The sequence below is a fragment of the Lytechinus pictus genome, chromosome 12 (assembly GCF_037042905.1).
Source record: "Lytechinus pictus isolate F3 Inbred chromosome 12, Lp3.0, whole genome shotgun sequence".
NCBI lineage: Eukaryota > Metazoa > Echinodermata > Echinoidea > Temnopleuroida > Toxopneustidae > Lytechinus > Lytechinus pictus.
In genome coordinates, this window is record NC_087256.1 from 4,430,514 (window position 1) to 4,449,245 (window position 18,732).

General features: G+C 34.2%; 1 long non-coding RNA gene across 1 annotated transcript; it reads left to right on the forward strand.

Annotated features, from left to right (window-relative positions):
* The first annotated feature begins 15,534 nt into the window (after nt 1-15,534).
* On the forward strand, nt 15,535-18,480 carry LOC135156177 (uncharacterized). Its single transcript, XR_010295324.1, has 2 exons — nt 15,535-15,699; nt 16,657-18,480. It is a non-coding gene; the product is annotated as an uncharacterized LOC135156177 (long non-coding RNA).
* The last annotated feature ends 252 nt before the right edge of the window (nt 18,481-18,732 follow it).

The following is an 18,732-nucleotide window of genomic DNA, read 5'->3' on the forward strand; positions in this document are numbered from 1 at the left end:
TTTCATTTTTACATTTTATTCTTTTCAGAATATAAGGGAAGTATACATGAGAGGGAAATGTTGTTTCAAATGACACCATGCTAATATTTTATCCAAATATAAAAAAAACAGTGTTGAATGTCCCAACCCTGTTATTAACTAAGAGCTAAATGTCAATTGCATTATAATGAACTTGATTGATTTTCCAAGTGTAGAAATATCCATGTACGTGAGCCAGGTTATTATGAGGCCACTCCAGCTGGCATGATAGATTATTTTTCATCTATCAAGTGGAATGATTTTGAAGGACTCTAGTAGTAGTAGTAGCATGTTCCTATTTCTACCACTTGAAGATGCTACTATAAAAATATCAATACCAGTAATTTGGATTTAAGATAAAGTTATTTTTGATAGTGTAAATCCTAGATTTCCAAACTTTTTTATTATAGATCTATATATACCAAATTTAGAACATTAACACAAAGAACAGACAAAACAAAAGTATAAAGTTACAGTCTATTATTGTACTAAATGTTTAATGCTTTAGCAGGACTGAAATAAGAAACAGAAAAAATCCACTTGTATGAAATCCCATTAAACCTGTCGCTGAATTTTGAATGAGGCTTTGTGATTATATTTGCTTGACCATCAGACCAGGAGTTGTTTCAGATAAATGAAAGCTTTTCTTTTAAATGAGATTCCCTAATTTTCTCCTGATGTTGTAACAAACTAGAATGGATTAGTAAACCTTAATCTAACTTTGACAAATTTTGACAACTTTTTATTGAAATGTCCTATTGGTAACAAGAACTACAAAGGTCATTTGCAAATGTAATCTACTTTCATTTACTGATGGTTATTAAGAATGATTAAGAATCTGTTTCAGCACTAAGATCATATTTCATTCATTTGTAAAGCAAATGATATAGCTCTTTATGAACATTCCACTTTGTGAAACAGCTGCCTTCTAACTTTTCTTGAGCACCCACTTGCAGGTTTAAAGCAGGTAGGTAGGTTGTAACCTTTCGATGAGGTATTTCTTATCTACTTGGTCGATTCACTGTAGAAAACATGATGCTTGTTTGGAAGCTGTAATAACATGACCTACCTCACAAATTAACATCACATGAATGATGACTGGAAAACTGCTACTTCAGCATGTACTGGCAGTAATCCTTTGATGTGAGTATGTATGAATTGGTCAGTAGAGGGAGCCAGAAGGATGTGAGTGTGGATTTGTGTGTGATTGTATCAAAGTTAAGATTGATGCTTGGCTTGCTTGAATGTAGATATTCTCATCAAGAGATGATGATTATGTATTGTGAATAGATAAATCACCTTGTGTTTCAGCCTGTATTGTCTCTCGTGATCGGCTAATTATTCTTCTGCCATCGCGTACCAGGTAAATTCCTCTCAAACAATGATTACAGCTCTGATCGCCCTCCTCGTTGCAATCTTCATTTTTCCTTGTTTGTGGATTTCAGGCCTTTTCAAGAACTCTTTCAGTAAGATATTAAACTACATGGGGTCTAATTCAGTGCCATTTTAATATGGGTTCAATTCATTTATAATTTTTTTTATTTCCTTAATTATAGAAAATGTAATCACATGTAAAGAGTAAACTCTACAAAATTAAAGGATGGAAAGAGGTGAGTCACCCTTCTGAGGGGCTTGGGGTGACATAGTGATTTTAATAAGAGTGGAAAATGCTGTCACTCCTCAGCTTTTTTCCTCTCTTTATCACCCTTTTGTGTTTTCAGAGTGTATGCTTTCATCATACATTTCTAAACGACAATGGATTTTAAATAAATCCAGATTGACTGGGAATAGTGAAATTCAATTTGAATCCTACAGATTTGTGTTTTAATCTTAAAGGATTTGAAATTTAAATCTCAAATCTTGACAGCTTCAATCTAAATCCAGTATATGGCTTGTTACTATTCACAGATAGCCTGGATTAATTCTAAATCCATGTGATTTGCATGTAAATTTATTCGTCGATGATAAAGCAACTGATGAGGGTGTGTGACTCTGTAAACATAAATATGTTGAGATGGTACCAGATGTTGTTTTAATAAGGATGCTTGTTTGGATGATTACCTACCAAGCTGCCCGCTGTACAAGGGGATTTAATGAGGCAAAATTATGAGGGTGATGCATTCGCTATTTATGGTGCACTATTGCAGGAAATATGTAATTGAGTGGAACAAGTGGATGTCCCAGATAAAATTGCCCTTAATATTGAGTAAACATATAATTCTGACGTAGATTCTTTTGGTAATTTGATTTAATGTGTACTTTTTTAAAGAATGATGGGGTCACCAGCAAACAAACAGATATGAAGAATTGATTTTTACTTCCCATATTTTTTGCAAATATTGAATGTGCTATATCTATAGTAGATATCAACATATTGCGGGTCTCCTTACAAAGAGACAATGGCCAATCCAGATGATTATTCCAAAGGCATATTGTACAACATGAACATATCGTACTATTAATGAACAAGATCCACTGCTTGAAATTTGTGAATGATTGCGAATGATCAGAATTTTTTGTGGTCGCAATTCCTCCTCTTCCCAGAGATGCAATTTGAGATAGCAAGAGAATTCTGTACCCATGTTCGTTGTAAAAGTTGATTGGTATCGTCTTGGTCAGGTCTGTCCGGATCAGTTTGTCAGTGCAAATAGTGTTAATGGATTCTACTCAGTTAGGAGAGATGCTATTTATGGTAGATAAGATTAAGGTCTGGCTGATATGGTGTCACTAATACTTCATACCAAAATCCTTAAGAGCTTGATATTTCCAAAGGCTACAACTTCCTCTTGAATGGTGTCAACAGTGTCTTATTTTCACAGATATCATTTTTTTTTGCTAAAATTTTTCACCTATTTTATACCCATCTGTCAGGGTTGAATATAAATGCTCCCAATTTTACTTGTGATTTTATTGCATGGGGTGGCTTTCATTAAATATTCATTTCAAGAGACATAGAATCTGAATTTAAGACAGTCAGATGTAACACAAAGAATTTGCATATTTTTTAAGATAGGCAATCAAAAAGAAAGATTGCATGAGACCAGGAATGAATAAATAAATGATCCTCTTCATGTTCTTCATCATTCTTGGAGTTTAATGAATTAATGGATATGTAGATTTATTTTTTACACACTCAAGAAAATTTGGGTAATTTGCCAGAGACTTTTACCTCTAAGGTATTTCCACTTCTCTTTATTGTAGAAAGGAGATATTATTTTACATCTTAATCTCCATGTTAGAATCAAAGGGTAAGATGTACAATTAATAACAACAAAACTACAGAATGTCATGAATGAACTCTACAGGAAATAAGATCGAGATAGTGCTGATCCAATATTCACCCGTCTCTTCTTATTCATCTGATATTGGAACGATAATGGGATCTACTCATAATGCCTTTTTGCTCTGAAAGTAAGATATTTAGGTCAAGTGCTAGAAGGGATAATTTCAGGTAATGCAATGTATTGGATTATCTATCCTTTTTGGCCACCTGCACTGCCGTCTCGTATTTCACTTTCTCTAATTACGAATGCATCTGTATTAATCTTCATCACTGTACCTTATCTTGTTTGTTCCCTCTCTCCATCTTTCATACATGTAGTTCTATTCTGTAGCCTGTTGCATTTCCATCTCTTGTTATCGCTCTTCATTATTATAACTGTTTTGCATTACTGAAAGAACAAGTCTACTTTTAAAATCAAGACAAGTTTTATAATGAATGGAGAAAAATAAACTTCAAGGACAATTCTACCCTAGGACAAAAAAGTAAAATGAATGGGGGAAAAAAATCAAACAAGAATATCACTCAAAATCTGTTTTTAATGATAATGTATTGCATTTCATTTTCTTCTCTCCTATTCCCTCTTCCTATCCTAGTCACTCAACTGTCTGTTTTTGTCTGTCATTATTTCAAATTTTCTCTCTCCCTATTTCTCTCAATCCCTTCTCTTTTAGATACTTATACCCCTTTCATAAACCCAATTATGCGGCTAATAGCAGCATAATTTGGTCGTAAAATCGGAGGAGGACCAGAGTTATCCGCATTATTTTGATGCTGCAATTATCCGCATAATAGCAGCATCGGGACAAGATTTTGAGTTTATAAACGTATTTCCAAATAATGCGGATAATTGCCATGGTGCGGTCACAAGGTCACCCTTTTCCAACACAACCGCATCGGAGGGGGCGTGTCCAGTTGTCATGACGATTATCCGCCTTTTTCAGGACGGGCGCTCGTAAAAATAATGCGGATAATTTTCGGAGTTTGTGAACGCAATTTTTATTGAATTATCCGCATTACTATTAGGCGGCTAATTGGAGGATAGGTTTATGAAAGGGGTATAACAGGCCTAATATCACACACCTGTAAATACACTTTTCTTATTTTCTTTGTTTATCTTTAACAGTTTATCATCTTTCCTTCCTTTATGCAATACATAAAAGTTACCCTTTTCCGTATATATACATGTACATGTATATCTCTGCCTCTCCGTCAATATTTCTCGCTCTCTATTTCTCTCTCTGTTCATTTTTCTCCTTGGTCTCTATTTTCCATCTCATTATTCTCATTGTTTTCCATTTGTGATCTACTCAATCATCTGTAAATTGATTCTTATGGGTTCGGTCACCCCAATGGATTTGATTTAATGACATGATTTTTTTTCTCATCAGTCAGTAAGACATTTATATTTCATGCATCCTGCATACAAATAAGCATATGATTCACAAGAAAAATGAAAAACAACTTTAATGATCTACCGAGGTAGTGTTGAAAGTAGTCTTGTGTCTTTCTCCTAGTTTTACAGAAGTTTTAAAGTGCCATTCAACTTGCCAACTAGTCGAAATCTTTACAAGTCGACACATCATTTGTATTTTATTTACTTGCAAAGATATTTATCTAATAATAGTTTTTGTCATTCATGAGGAAGTCTTTCCATGACAACACACCTCACCATGACGACATGTATTCTTGCTAAGATACATGTTGTTTGCTTTTAAGCAAACTCCCATCATTTGTTGTTTTAGAGATAATCATACACACAATGAAAAGTGTATAAGATTGTGACGTGTAACGTCAGTTACCGTGAAAATGCCCTTAGCAAGAATACATGTCGTCATGGTGAGGACATTATCAAGTTGACTAGACAAAAACAAAATTAAAATCGTATTGTCATGGTAATGAACATCCTATACTGCTGGTATACTTTTCATCTAAGTAGAGAATCTCTTATCTTCTAGTAAATTGTTGCATTTCATGGACTCATATATTTTCAAGATATTTATGTTGTGCTATTCCTATGTAAATGCTTCCAGCATGTACATGCAACTAATACAAAAACATTCAAGATAGCGAAGTTTTGAAAAAAGCCCTGTCTCATAGCAGATACCTTGGACATTTTATCACCTTGTTGCACTTCATTACAAATCTGAATTCAATTTAGGCCAAGATATCACATCTCATTTATTATTGTAAAATGCCAATCAATTTCTGTGTGCATTCGATTGAAATATATTGCAACCCTGCTGCTATTTACACTTCCTGTTATCTTGCACTTGACCATCCCTCCATGGTATAGCACTCGCACCAATGGTCTTTGCATGGGAGGGATGTTACAGACACACCAACGAGACCAACTTCAATCCAACTGATGCTATGCTATTTGAAATAACGTGATATCTATGATCGGACTTGCGTTGTTTTCATTGGTGTGACTTGGGCCTAAATGAGATTGGTATGGTTAGGCCTCAAGGCTCATTGCAACCCAGTGAAGAGTATAATGTAAAGCCCTTGAGCTTTGAATGTCTAAACATCTTACCCTGTCAACTGGAACTGAAGGACCTTTACTACCATGTTTCTTATAACCCCAGGGATCTTACTCTTTGAGGTTTAGTTCCCATGAGAGATCATGAGTCTGTTGCCTTCTGAACTAAGTTTACGGAGAAATTGATTTTGCAGTGCTTTAAAAGAAGAGCTGCGCAAAAATCAAACTGTTTTGAAAATGAAATATATTGAAACCACTGTAATTTTCGAAAAATTAAGAGGACACATAAAACACGTGAGGAGTCATCAGAAAAGCTTCCCAATCAATGAATTTGTGTGTGTGTGTGTGACATTTCTCGTTCATATTTAATTGGAAAATGGATAAAGCTTGACCTACATCTACATGTACATACAAAGTTTTAATACTAGTATCCCATTCCCTTCCATCAATAAAAGTGGAAAAGAAAGGGGGGAAAAAACAAGAAAATTATAAAGTTAGGAAAATTCCAGAATAATGGCTCTGTTTGGTATTAACTTTATTAGCACATGAAAACCACAGTATTTTGAAATTGTGTCAGTGTGAGCTTGCAGATCTAGTGCATATCAACAATTGATTCTATAAATAGAATGATATGACGATGGGATTATGTTGCCTAAGGCCTGCAGCAACAAGAGGTCAATTAGTTTGTCTTCAATCATACAATCTCTATACCACCGGCAATATTTATTCACATAACAATTTTCATATATACAATACCTTCCTCTAGAGCTAATTGAGTGGGTATTAATGTCTATGTAAAGCAGTTCATTTTACTGAGCTGCTGAATTTCTTATTTCTAATGAAAATGCAGGTGTTGATCTAATATGTTCTAATGTTCAATATGCAGGTAAAGTAAAGCGCACTAATCCACCTTTCGATGCTCATAGCACTTCAAGAGGACATTCATGAACAACAATTGAAATGAAATAGAAAATGAAACAAGATTTGAATTCTCCTGAACACAACACACTATTTATGCTTTTAGATTGTTCATGGGAGAGTACGTTATCAGTCGGGACTTGAAAAAGGGGCCTGCTTGAGTGTTTCAATAATTCATCTTAATTGACAAATATATATAGGGACTTGTCTATATAGGTTGTCAGCAGAGCACTATGAAAAGAATGTCTGAAGCAATTACCAAATGTCTTTGTCTCCTTCACAGTCTTATTGAAATTATAAGTGAGCTAGAACAGAGTCCTTATGATCACCATCCAAGTATTTTTATGAATGAATAAAAATGATTCTGGTAGAAAATCGCTGCAAAATTAGCAAAGAAAAAAAAGACTTCTCTGCTTGATGATGGGTCATTTTCCCGAGCAATAATGGTCACAGTGCACTTTTCATTATGTTACAAATTTTAGTTTGCGTTGCACTTATATTTAAATCTATGATGCTATAATGATAATTGGTCTTGACTTTAATTTAAAGCTTTTCTCATGTTATTGCTTGTTGCAATGCTTTTATTACAATTTGTGTGTATCATTTCAATTCTGAAGTTTTTCAGACTAGAGTGCATTTCCTTGAAATGAATTATTACAGTTCTTAAAAACAAGGGAGAATACTTCGAATAGTATAGTAGTCTAACAGAGATTTTGATTTAAAAAGTAAATTATACGATTTAAAAAGTAAATTATACATCGACGTATGGCTCGCACTATGTACTCTTCTCATTTCCATTTGCCTCCCATACATTTGCATCACATTTGTGCGTGATGTCACTAGTTCTATAAACAATGTCAAACCACACTGTATTGTGCAGATTGCTATATCTAAGTCAATATTTGAGTGTCTTCTTCAAAGTTCACCCGCAATTTTATTTACAGAAGCTAATATGAGAATGGAAAACTTAGCAGAAGTATCCATGCAGTATAAAATGATATTGATACTGAGTTTTATTGATTCTGTAAATGGAATACATGCTGTTCAGGTCTAAAAAGGATCATAATCATATTTAGTTATTTACCTTCTTCGATTGAATGCACTACAAAAGATTACATGTATATGATTGTTTATAGTACTGTAATTTATTAGTTCATCAAAATGAATTTATTATTGTGTTTATGATATCTGTGCTAGTCTTTTCTCGGGCGAACCAAGAGGTGGGCCTACACACTATGCTTTATGCATGGGTCCATGTTTTAACTTTAAAGATAAATTCCAGTTGTGGGAAAGATCTCAAAATGACTTTTTACAGAATTTAATATAATTTAATGATCACCAAAGTGTCTGTTTGTATGAATAAAAAATATGTGCCAAAGGATTCTGGAAGAAATTGTGTAATTGCTGAGAAATAAGCAGAATAAGCGCGGATTCGGTCACTTCCGTCGGGTCTTTATTCCAGCAATAATAATACACTGTCCCACGTGTGCCTATCTGTGTTGGCGATCTTCAGTGTGATCGTATTTCAGCTTAGATTTTATGATTTCACAAAGTTCAGTTTATGTAACTGTACCAGATCTAGATCCACGATTATATAGTCATACTTAACCTTGGTTTTACAGACTTTCTCACGAAATTAGTGTTTTACTGCAACTACATTCATTTAGCTTTAAGAGAGGAAAATATATGGATACATGTCATATAGTATGTATTGCTTCATATAAACGGCGAATAGAAAATTTAAAGAAAATTACTAGTATTAAAAATGTCATTTAATGCAGATGTCTAATAGAACTTATTTCACAGCAGTGCATGTAGATTACAGTGTGATTCTGTAAAAGCTGACATTCTGATAATTATGTTATTTTTTTAAAAAGTTTCAGTATGCTGTATATGCATGCCCTATCAATCAATGCATGCTGGTCGCAATTATATTATATTGCAGGTGCATAGATGTATGCAAGAGGCCCCTATGAATGTACAGTATTACAATACTGGTACGCTTGGTACACTTTATAGGTTATTAGCAATATGGATGTTATTGTAAATCAGACAGCATAGGCGTAGACAGAAAGCAAACAATATGAAAACCCGTAGCTGTGATCGTGACCACAACTAATAGTAATACTAATATCCCATATTTCTCCTCTTTGTTTCCACTGTGGAGTGTATGGACCTCAATAATAGAATGACAATATTTATCCCCATTCCTGATGTTGTTTGAAGTCCTTGACGGTCTTTGTTTTCAGAGAATATTTTCCTGTGGTGTAGTTTAATGTGCATAGTTATAATGCTTTTGTTACTTTATTCAAAGTCAGGTCTTGTAATTTAAATTATTGCTTTATTAGGCTTATTTTACCACAGAAACAGATAATGATATCCACATATGACTTTTCTATTAATCCTTTAAACCAGGTAACGAAATTTAAATTAAGAAAGGTTGTAAACATTCATTAATCTGAATAGATAATGATATGCACTTATGACTTTTCTATTGATCCATACGATATTTAAAATAAGAGAGATTGTAAACACTCATTAACTGGAATAGATAATGATGTGCACATATGACTTTTTATTTTGATAAAACCAATTAACAGAATTTAAAATAAGAAAGATTGTAAACACTCATTAACTTAAAATGAGATTTATGCACAAATATGACTTAATTTAATCCATTGAACCAGTTAACAAAATTTAAAATAAGAAAGATTGTAAACACTCATTAACTTGAATAGATAATGAAATGCACAAATATGACTTCTCTATTAACACATTAAACAAGTTAAATTTGAAATAAGAAAGATTGTAAACACTCATTAACTTGAAATCATGCAGAAAATAAGTGAAGTCCAGCCATGTGGCCATTTTACTAGTGAAAGCTTATCTGTGTTAATTCCACTTTTCTTCTGGTATCGCAAAAAGTCATCTTAATATTGTTTTGAATTAGCATAGATCTGTCTTCAAGCAGATTTTTCTTGAGGACTAGTATTGAAATTTGTATTTTTCATTCCATCATAAAAACTAATCATCACAAACTATTGTGTTTATCAATACTCACTGGTACGTGTAGACTCCCACTGGAATGGCCTTGATCATGTCAGGCGCCTAGCCAGGGGGGGCGGTGGGGGCGGTCGCCCCCCCCAAAACGTCCCCAAAAAGAAAAAAAAAGAAGGGAAAAAAGAGAGGAGAAAAGGAAAAGGGAAGGGAGGAAAGGGAAGAAAGGTAGCTTTGTGTTTTTTCTTTTTCTTTTTATTCTTTTTTTTTTCTCAAAAGAGAAACTCCTTCACTCTTGCTCTAAATTTATGATTATGAATTTTGCTTCCGCGCTGCACGCGGTTAAATGAAAATATTGAAGATCTCCATTGTTTCCCCCACCCTTTCTCTAACCCTGTTTTTCTACCTCAGCTATATGTGTTTATTGCCAGTTAAAGTTCAAATGTATACATTAGGGCATGGAATTAAAGTAAGGTTAGGCCGAAGTATATGAAGTTATCTTTTTTTTTAAATGATCGCGCAACTTCTGGTCGGGTCGGCTCTGGGCGGGTAAAATCTTTATATCAATTTCTGCCGTCACCTCCATAAAGTCAACTTCTCCCGCTTTTCAGCTCATTACTAAACAACCATAATTTTTGGGGCAAACAGGTTCCTAATCCAAAAAGAGGAAGGTATAAAATTCGTATCGTATAAGGGTATTAAATAAAAAAGTACAATATTATTTATCAAATTCTATTCAACTTCATGTCATTTCCCTGTACATTCATCTCCTGTCCTGTTTTTCGCCCTCAGTTTGAAATTTTGAATGACTCTTAAGTTTCTTTATAATTCAAAATGAAGCACTTCAGGATAAGTCAAAGAAATTAGGCATCCTTTTTATATAATTTCAATAAATCACAGAAGTTTCAACTTTTTGCGCACTATTTTCCTTTTAATGAAGTTCAATAATCTTAGAAAATTAATTGAATTAGAGCCGATGGGGTATTGGAGATATCTGCATTATTTTGATGAAACATCCGCCCTTTGAAATTTCAGAGTTTCGTTGCTCTGCGCGGGGAGGAATATCTTCCTCCTGGCATATACACTTCTTCTCCTCTGTTTTGCGAGTTAAAGATATGCACTGTCGCTAAATTGTTTGTAATCAAATCTGATCTTTCCAAGGGAAGTATTCAATATATGTTTGAGAATATCCTTTTCTCGGGACCCTTTTCATGGCAAAAAATTGATAAAACGCTTTAGCTTCCGCACTTTGCGCGGGGTTATTATCATTTTAATTTCCTCCATTGTATTCCTTTTTTGTGCGTTCACAATCTTTTTTTAAAACAAGGTTCATGAAAACCAGGTTCAAAATCACAATATAGTCAACTGAATTGGAGCTGATATAGATACTAGAGACAAGAGAGACGACTCCTTTTCATTTTAATTTATGAAACACCAAAAGCTTCGCGCTTTGCGCGGGAGGGGGAAACTCCCCCTCCCTGCACCCACCCCCTAGGGAGCGCGCTCTGTAAGCGTTGGCACGCTTTGCGTGCATTTACCGCCCCCTCCAAAATGAAATCCTGGCTACGCGGTTGGATCATGTTGCTTTCCTTTTGTAACTTTTTATTCAATGAAAATACAATACTTCCCAACGAAAATTCCCCATGATTTTTTTTAATAATCCAACAACCTTTTGCCAAATCAGGGTTATAAATCATGTCTGACTTGCAATTTCACAAACCCTGTCTTTTCTTGGCTTCTCTCGTTAATTCTATCCAGCCAATTCAATTATTCCATCCCATTCTTTCCTTTGTCTGTGTGCGTTTCAAAATAATAGAGAATGAATATTTGTACGAGTTCATTAATTTCACTCTGAACTATGATGTTTTTCACTTTGCTTTAATAAGCATGACAGTATCCTGTTTAAGAATGATATGAGAGAACAACGAAGATGCTCTTCAGAAAAAAAATGGGCAATTGAGTTAAAATTCTTAGAGGAGTGAATACTAGTAAAGAGTAGATTTTTAGTAACTTTTTGAGTTAAATGTGTATTTTCTGCTCATTGAGCTATTCATACCTTTGGAATATGATCACAGTGGTCATGAAGGTCACTCTAAAGTATAAACTGACAGAAAATGCAAATTTCCCTTTAAGAAATCTGAGCACGCACTTTCTAAATTATCACACTTCATGTCATTTTTTTTTAGAGAGAGTAAGAATAAAATTTTTTATTCTTTTTATACATAATAACTTTAACAGACAGATATATCTTGAGGAAGAAAAAGTTGATATAGTATTCAAGCCACGACCTGCTCCTAATCATGGTGGGCATGATTATCATTTATTGTCCCATTACTTGTTGCAGTTTGTGAAACGTGAAAGTTTTATTTATTCTTTCTCATGATATTTTCTTGTGCATTATATATTGCTCATGGAATTGGAACTAACTGCCTTTCCAAGTTTAGATAGTGCTGTGTAGTAAGCAATCATATATCACCACAGCAGCTGAGATCTGGAGGAAACCATACCAGAAGTTATTCCAATTTTATGAGGATGAGCCCAGACCAGCTCTATAATGAAGATATCTGTGGTCTCATTTAATTCAGTGACCATGGTATGGATGTGGAGGTTTAGAGGGATATCCGTCTTGATGATAGTATTAATTGCTCTTCAGGAATTGCGGCGAGATAAATAGTCTGTTCAGACACTCAAAGCTAATGCTGAAAATCTGTGAGAGTTGTCTTACACTTTTTTTTGCTTTCATAGCCTTCAGACTGTAACTTCACTTTTTTTCTTTAATCGTATAGGTGCATATGTTTCCTCTACATATGTTTTTATAGTTTTATACCTCTCAGGAAGCCCTGTATATTTTATCCCTCTGCGACTGCTATACGTTCAGACACACACAAAGGTGATTTGTTGTATTGCGCTCTACTGTTCTATGGTGAAAATATTCAATTTACCACATTTTACAGGAAATTCAAACATATAAAATAAATGCATTTTAACCAGTATACTGTTTATGGAAAAACAATGTAGTGTAAATGTTTGCAGGGGGTGAACATGGCAAGAGATACCGGTACTTGGAATGCACATAACTGCTTGGATAAGAAGCATTAGGGAATACCAATTAATGATATGTTTACTGCTGTATTTTAATGTATGGATGGTTGACTGGATGTCTTGTTGAAAGTGTGAGTAGAAACATCTATCAAGGTGCTTTACTATGATGATGATTTTTCGATTGGTTTTGCTTAAAAAAACCTTATTGTTTACTTTTATATTAGGGGTTGTGCAATACTCATTTAGGGCACTATTTTCTACTGGTCATAGCATGGTTATAGTCATTTATGCAAATACAAAAACTCAGAGGGACATGGATTTAAAATAAATCCAGGTTGACTATGGACAGTGACTCGTTGAATACAGGTTCTAAAGATTTGTTTTTATATCTTGAGTGATTTGAATTCAAATCTTTAACATTTAATTCAATAAATTCAAATCCAGTGCTCTGCTGTTCACTAACAACAGTAAAAAGGATTTACTGCAAATCTATGAAATTAAGAGTGTAACAAGGTGGGGAAAAATGCAGTAATGCATTGGTCTTCATGAATCAACTAGAAAGTTTTTTTCTATGAATATTTAAGTGGAAAATGTATAATTTACTACATGTAGTTTAATGAGAGCCTTAGCTGCAATTTCTCCTCACACTTAAAAACATAAAGATAGATGGATGCATGCAAGACTTAAATTTATGTTTAAACCTATATGCCGCTTGAGGGTATGTTGCAAAATTCCTTTCGCAGCAATGCCGGATATATGCTTCTCACTTTCCCATTCTTCATTTATCCGATGGTTGACACATTTACCTCCAGGATATGTCTGGATGTGTTGAAGATAGTCAACACCATTCCGCTTCACATATGGAAATTAAGAGCTGGGCGATAGTAGATGGTTGGGTGATACTGCTGGTCAATTTCAAATTAGAGCACATTGATGCTGGTTGATAGAAATCAACTTAACAGATCGTGGTTTGCTGGTAAGACCTTGTATCACAAAATTTGAAATATTTTTGGAACACTTCGTAAAATCTATATTTTAGATTAATATGGAAGACCCTTAAACTGAATTGGAAATAATGGTGAATGGATTATTTGAATTTGTAAACATGAAACCACTGCAAATATTTTGGCATAACAGTAATCCAATGACCCCACTTCCACTTGCAGTAAAAATAAACAAAGTTAATTTGATGATGGGTGTATATACCAAGATCTTTGAACAAGATAATCATCACTGACCCATATTATGTACTCTGCTTTATAATTTAGTCTGATGATGCTTGGAGTAGATATTCCGATCTAATGAAGATAGTCAATACTAACTCACAGAATGTTGATATGGAATCATCAGTAGTAGTCATATTGGGCAATAGTACTAACCCACTTATTAAATGAGTGTTAATCAGTTGGCTTCTGATTGTAGCATTTTTATATGTATATTTAGAGTAAGGCCACCGATTTCCTAAAGACTCTGTATATGGATTTGGATAAGTGATGGAATAATTTTGAAATGCGTTTGTTTTTAAAAGCTTATGACATGCAGAATTAAAATTATTTGTTTTTTCTATTACTTATTTGTAGTGATTTACGTTTACTATCATCTTTTCTTAATGGCTGCATGGATAACAAGTGTATAAAACTCAGATATTTATGGACTGCAGACTGGGTTTTGCAATTTTGACTGTGTCTACCCAGCTTATTGTAAAAAATGATACAAAATTTGAATCGTTCTGTCAAAGTGAGTCATTCAAATAAAAGAGGCGAATCATTGCTTAATAGATTGATCACTCTTTTACCTCCTGTGAATGAACACACTTGTATATTTGCTATTTGTAATAGTGATGTACCATCATTTATGCTCCTCAGATGCTTCACTAATTCAAACTCCACAAACGAGTTCATATTAATCTTCAAAGGCCAATTCTACGACAGCTTTGTGGGGGACATACTACCTTATGACATTTCATTGTTATTGATGTGTATGTGTCTTTTGTTGCAGTTATTGTATCCATCTTTCTTTCACGATGAATGCGTGTGGTGCCATTAGGGAATTCCCAAACCTAACTAGCTAGGGGAAATCTTTATTTTCTCACCCTGCACATATCTATCCCTCAATTTGTTTTGTGGCATTTTTTCTGTTGTTCTGATCACATTTCCTGGTGTGGAAGGCCCAGAATGTATAAAACTCCTTATTCCCGAATAGTATACAATAGATAAAAGAAATAAGTCCAAAATTAACCCCCCCAAAAAAAAAACAACAACAGAAGATGCTATTTAGGAAAACAACTCTTGAGTTTTCAACAACACTAGAATCCTAATATGCTGTCTTTGGACTCATTGCAGTTATTTGCTTAACATCCCTAAAGCAAAACCTTTTACGGCTATTAGATTATCAAAGATATTTCTCTTGGTAATGACGAATCAAATGAGAAAAGGGAAAGATGCAATGATAATTGGATGTCTGCCTTTGGGCTTAATGTGCTGAGTCTCGTGAAATGCCAATGCTTTTGTTTTTATTATACCACATAAAAAAATCAGGAAATATATGACAATCAACAAAAATATCCATTGCAGTGTATCAATGCATACATAATACACTAATAATTACTGCTTTTAACAGTTAAAAGGCTCTCGTGTGCTAAAATGAGCTATGCATTGGTAATTCTTATGATGACCATATTAAAACTGTTATTTAAACTTGTGTGTATGAGGGAACTGTATTTTGAGTGAACATGTTTAACAAATACCTGTTATCCTTAAAAGCAATACCTTTAGTATTTCCTTCTTTTCTATTTTTCAGAACAGACAACCAGCCAAACGAAAACAAGACCAAGATCCCGATCAAAGGTTCATTTTCCTGAGGATGTCTCGGATCATTCTGAAATTCTAATCTCCAGAGAGATTGATAATTCCATTGATGTTAATCTAGGATTTCTTCAAACAGATCATAGATATCAAATAAGGTAAAGAATGATTGATAAAGTAATAAAAGAGAGAATCTAAAATATAACACAAAGCAATCAATTCCAGTCCCAGAAAGAGTGCAAATGAGGTTGAAAGTGTTGAATATGATTTTTTAGTAAATCATTTTGTAAATCATCTTTGTACCTTTAAGTTTCAATAATAATGTTCTTTTTTATTGAAATTTAAGTAATTTTTCCAAAATATAACAAAACATGGTGGGTCAAATTAGAGCTCATGTGCATTATTATTTAAGAAGAAATTGATTTATTTGATATTGTTTGTCACTATGATAGTCACCAGAATGTGTAGCAAATAACTGAAATTGAAAATTTATTGGAAGTGCAAAAATGTTTGTATTGAAAAAGAGAATGAAATATTTTCAACCTTTTTTATATGAATGCTAAGCTCCACTTACGTTATCCAAATTAAGTTTTCATATTTAATATGCATATTTTGAAAGAAAAAGCAAAAATTTGCTTCAAAATTATATGTAGATTTTAAAAATTAATCAACTAAATCTCTATAATTGATTGAATATCAAATATTTAAGGGAGAGATTCAAAGAATAAGGAGAAACTATTGTTTAAAGATTGATGTTCACTCAAGCATGACACTGCAAGTGCTGTTGAACTCGCAGCAATCAAATGAAAATGGCCTTTCAGAAATTATTTTATGGTTGAATCTGACAACTTCAGTATGTTTCTTTAAAAAAGTCTATTTTCAAAATTTTGAATTTGAAGGGAAAATAATTTCTTGTGGGCTTTGATATAATCGAGCACATATAGTGGTTTCACTTTTGTCATGAAGTTTTACAGCAGATGATTATAGATAGATGTAGGGATTTATTGAAATAAAAAACATTGAAAACAGTGTGAGCTTGAAAGCCTGAAAATTAGTGTTTAAATATTCTTACAGAAAAAGCTATCAGTAGTTAATTTTTTTTTATCCTTACACAGGTGTACAGTACGAGATTCATTAAAGGGAGATGTCATTGCCAAAGAGAATTCTAGTACAATTATACAATCAGTGGAAGCACATGTAAGACCAGATGGTAAGTAACCAATTCGAATGTCATGTGACCTGCTCTGAACCAATCAGATTACAGAACGTCTGTGGAAGTGGTATAATAAGTAACAATTGTATGCATCTCACCTATAGTATAGGGTGGTTACAAATCTGAATGAAGACCTCAGAGTCACATCTTTGCATATCCAGCTGAATATAGCTGAGGTTAGGGTATGCAGCTTTTCTCAGTTATGAACAGTATATTTTTATGCTAACTTTCAAAAATTAAAACATCTGAGATTTACCAATTAATGAAGGCTTTAATGCATTTCTAGCCCATGCAATACTCCTATCCATCTGCAATGTATAGTCTTCATCAGACATCATGCACATAACCCTGAAAGAAAGGTCTATAGTGCAGTGCCAGAGCTCCTTCGTCTTTTCACCCCTTCAAAGCTTAAATGTTTCAATTTCTCTGTCTGCTTGCAAATTAGAGTTGATTTTAAAAGACGCTTCTCGTGCAGACTATGAAATTGAGTTTTATGCCTCCACATACATCATCTCAAACGTGAGGATCCGTTTGGAATCACCATGTTTTCTGGAAACCAGCTGATGTTAAAGGGTCCCTTGATGGTTAACCCATGCTAGGTACCGAGCGCTCTCTCAATAACCTCTTGTGAACATGAGACATTGCACATGAATGGGTTGCTTAGCAACAAGAAGACGAAATGATCTGGCCCTCGATTGGTGAGCAGGTGTCATTTTCAGCTGAAACAAGCACCCTTGTCTCAATTGTGAATATCCATTCATCATGCTTGAGACTACCCCATCATCCATCATTTTTTATGAAATGGAGAATATATTAGCTTGACACATTGTTGAGGCCATGGGACAGGCTTGTCCTGGTATGATTGTACACAGAAAAATTGGAAATGACACTTTCCTGTGTAATTTTCAGTGCGACCAAACATGCAAGGAGCCTTAGTGACTCTAACTTTCCTCCTTTTAATTTCTCCCATCCCGGCTCTCTGTCTTCCGCTCAAGATGTATTTTCTCATGCTTAAAATGTTTGTGCTCCTGCCAAGATGCATGTACCTTCCCCCTTCAACTTCTAGGTACAATACATGAATGTGATTTATGCTGTTCAGGTTGTCTGTGCAGCATCTCCTTTGAATGGGAGATCATGGTGGGGAAACCTTCTACTTACAAGGTGCTTGGGTTTCTTGGACACTGCTTTGCATGGTAATTAAAACTATTTTTGTCATTGTTCTGGGATGTGATTTTGTATTCTTTTGGGCACATGACCATATTATATTCAGTTTGACAGGCCCTTTGTCGTAATATTGCAGTGATACCGTGGGTATTAAAGGTAAATGCTAGTTTTGGTAACGATATCAAAATGAGTTCGTACAGAATCCAATGAAATGACCACCAAAGTGTCTGTTTGTATAAATAAAACGCATGTGCCAAAGGATTCTGGAAGAAATTGTGTAATTGCTGAGAAATCAGCAAATAAGCACAGGATTCGGGTAGAGCGTCGGGCCCGACGCTCTAAGCAATAATTATACACAGTCCCACGTGCGCTTATCTGTGTTGGGGAAGTTCAGTCTGAACATTTTTCAGCGTAGATTTCAAGATTTCACAAAGTTCAGTTTATGTAACTGTACCAGATCTAGATCCTCGATGATATACTGACAATTAAGCCTGGTTTTACAGACTTTCTCATGAAATCAGTGTTTACTGCAACTACTGGAATTTCTCTTTAAAAGCATTGAGACAGATCTTATATCATCAGTTGACCATAAACTTTGAGGTATTTTGTGCTGTTAGCACCTTGTTATTGCTGAATATGAAACAAAATGGTAAAAGAGACTGAGGTTTTATCTATTTCGTCTTTTATTGTGTATCCTCTCTGATTAGCTTCATTCGGTAACTGCCGCAGAAAATAAGCTAATCTTGGTGCATTTTGCATTCAGATCATTGAACACCTTTAGGGGCTACAGCAAAGCACTGTCCCACTTTCTCTT